The sequence below is a fragment of the Vicia villosa genome, unplaced genomic scaffold (genome assembly GCF_029867415.1).
Source record: "Vicia villosa cultivar HV-30 ecotype Madison, WI unplaced genomic scaffold, Vvil1.0 ctg.000843F_1_1, whole genome shotgun sequence".
Lineage (NCBI taxonomy): Eukaryota > Viridiplantae > Streptophyta > Magnoliopsida > Fabales > Fabaceae > Vicia > Vicia villosa.
Window position 1 is genome coordinate 76631 of NW_026705373.1, and position 3165 is coordinate 79795.

Sequence of the window (3165 nt, forward strand, 5' to 3'; positions counted from 1 at the left end):
AAGTCTAAAAAATTAGCATTTTTATCACCTAAAAGAAAAAATAGAAAAAATCTAATTCAACCTAAATTCTAGTAATTAAAAGAAATAGAAACAGGGGGTTTAAAGTTGAATATGGTGGTGCATGAGTAATTGTTGGCGCTGGACCCAATCAATAGCCCAACAGGTTTTTTGTTTCAAATTTTCTTATGTGCTAAAAACCAAGTGAAACATGGGCTGGGGGTGTACCGTAGCAATTGAGCCCAATCAGATTTTTTTCTACGAAGGAGGTGCGTGGGCCTAAGGGGGTATGGGTCTAGCAATTCGTTTAGCCCAAGGTTATGATCCAAACCTTTTTTCCAGAATTTGTTCAAATTGATTCTATCCTATTTTCTGCATTAACGTTCTAATCAACATCCAATTAAGTACAATTAATCCTCATAACCTCACATTAATCTTCATTAATTCATACTTTATGCCTAATTAGAACATTATGCCAATTAATACATTAATTCAAAAAATCAAAATAAATCAAGATGGGATTTTAGGGTTACCAACTTGTGACGTTTGGAGTTCTTCTCCCTCCTCACACAGACGGCGGCGGCCTCGACACTCACCTCTCCGGCGAACTTCCGTCTATCCTCATCGTGAACCAAAATCGGAACGACCTCCTCCCTCGCCTCGCTCTCTCTCCTTCTCTCTTCTCTCTTCCGATCTCAGTCTCGCTCTCCTTGCTTCTGGTTCGTTTTTTATTCGGATTTCTCAGAGTCTCAACTCACAATTCCGCTCTCATTCTTAAATCCATCTCAGAGCCGTTCTCAGGCTAAACGGCCATGGCGCGAATAGAAAGATTGAAGGCAAGGTTACCGATTGGGCCAAAACGTCCGATTCTTCTTTGAACCATGGAGAGAGACGAAGACGCAGAATAAACGCCGAGAAACAGGTGATAACACACATTCAATTTCTTGTAATGCTTCTTCCACCACTTTCTTCTACGCTCTATTCATTTTTTTTTATTTCATTTTCTCCTTCTTCTTCGAGCTGTTATGATGATGGTGATGAAGATTGAAGAGAGGAACGAATGTTGATGATGATAATGGAGATTGTGCGAGCGATTGAAGAATTGTTTCTGTTTTTTTTTGTTTTTTCAGATTCTTGTTGATTGAAGATGGTTAAAGGACAGATTGAAGATGGTGAAGAGATATTGAAGTAGGTTGTGATGGAGATCGAGGAAGAGAAATTGAAGAAGATTGGAGAGAGTTGAATAGAAGTGAGTTGGAGATGAAGATTGGAGGAGAAGACAGTTCCGAGAGTGAAAGAGATGGTGAATGAAGGTGGTTGAGTGTGGAGAGGTTGAAGATTGTGAAGTAATGAAGATGAAGCTGGGAGAATAAGATGAAGATGAGAAAGATGGGATGAAGATGTGAAGAATTGGAGAGATGAAGAATTGAAAACCGAAGGAGATCGAAGGGTGATTGAAGTGAAGATGTTATGTGAAGGTCATGATCAGAATGAAGAAGCCAGAGACCTTGAAGTGAAGCCAAGTTCCCCTCTACAGAATCGGCTCTCAGGTTGGTTTTCTAATCTTTTCTCCAGTCCCTCCCCTCTCTTTTTGTTATGAGCTTGTTAGGTGGTTACAAAGTAGTTATGTTGACAGTTATTTTTCTGTTACAAAATGGTTGGGATTAGTTGTAGTTCTGATTCAGTTAGTTAGATTGGTTAGAAGTTAGTTACAAAACTGTTTTTGTGGTTGGAAGTTGTTAGGAGTTAGTTAGTAGGTTGTTAGAATTCTGTTTTGGTGGATTAAAAGGTGGTGACTTATCAATTAACTGGTTTTTGTTAGGAGTGTAAACTGATTTTGGTTTGAATTGAAGTAATGGGATCCCTTTTTGGTATTGAACTCAGTGAAGCTTGGTTATGTTAAGGGGCTGGTAGCATGCTGTCGAAACTGTGAATTTATTCTTTAATACGCCTTGATTCTATGATGACATGTTGTGGTTCGTTCTTCGACTGATGTGGGACTGTTAGGCTTAAACCTGTTATGTTCTTCTTTTTTTGTTTGACTTGATTTGCTCTTGGCTGTAATACCGAATCGATTTTGAATGACAGCTCTTTATTCTCTTTAATGCAGGCCTGGCAGACTTGGTGTGTTGAATTGCAGGGCGTAACTTATATGTGCAGGTCTGGAATTGTTGTTACAATATGATGCAGGATTCTCTACTTGAAAGTTAACAGGGCCCATGGAAGTAGGTTTGGAGATTTGTACCTGTACAATGGAGTTTATAGACCATATGCTTAGAAGTACTCATGTGATGTATCATTTCTTTTTTCTTTCCAAAATTGTAGAAACAGTAGAGTAGGATTGGGAATGTTTTTATGAGATCCTTTTTTGTAGTTTGGTTCTTTGTAATGGATATTGGACTCTTTGTGTAGTTTTTATGTAATATGGTTGAAACTTGTAATGACTCTCTCTTTTATGAATCATTCCCTTTTATGAATCATTTTCCATTTGAATGAGCTTGTAATACACCATTTGAACTTGTAATTCACCATTTGGATTGGATTGAATATTAAAATGTAACTTTCCACTTATTTTTTGAGTAATCATTTGCTCTTGAATACTATGGATTCATGGTATCTCGCAATCACTAATGAGTCTTTATCTCCAGTTTAATGGAAATATGTCTTCCACTCTCAAACTTTAAGTGATATGCCCTTTACTCAAACAAATTCATCTTAAAGGACAATGGTGCATCCGTTATAACGAATCCTCAAGTTCTATGCCATAGCTTTGACAAATATTTCTTAACAAATGACATTCATCCTCACCGTAAGCTACAAATCCTGATTCACTTTTTTGAGATGCACAATGAAGATAGGAAACTCTTGAAATGATGGAAACGAGAGATAGCCTTTGTATTTTGATGAAGAACCGGGTCCATGATGCCTAATAACACAGAATCCCGATTCCATAAACCATGATTGATGAAGAAGCCAATTGAGCCAACTTTGAATAAAGATGAGAGCCTCAAAACCATAGGGACTCCCCAATCTCCCAAGTCATTGATCTTGATGCCAAGTTTATTGATTAATGATGCATGATGTGTTAGATGACCTAGTGGAGGTATGTACATGAATGAGAAACTTAAGCCAGTTAGAAAGTTAAAGGGGTAGGACAAATTTGGGGTA

General features: G+C 37.8%; 1 long non-coding RNA gene across 1 annotated transcript; it reads left to right on the forward strand.

Moving 5' to 3' along the window:
* The first annotated feature begins 385 nt into the window (after positions 1-385).
* LOC131631534 (uncharacterized) lies at positions 386-2883 on the forward strand. The gene is made up of 3 exons (XR_009292728.1): positions 386-919; positions 1128-1547; positions 2108-2883. It is a non-coding gene; the product is annotated as an uncharacterized LOC131631534 (long non-coding RNA).
* The last annotated feature ends 282 nt before the right edge of the window (positions 2884-3165 follow it).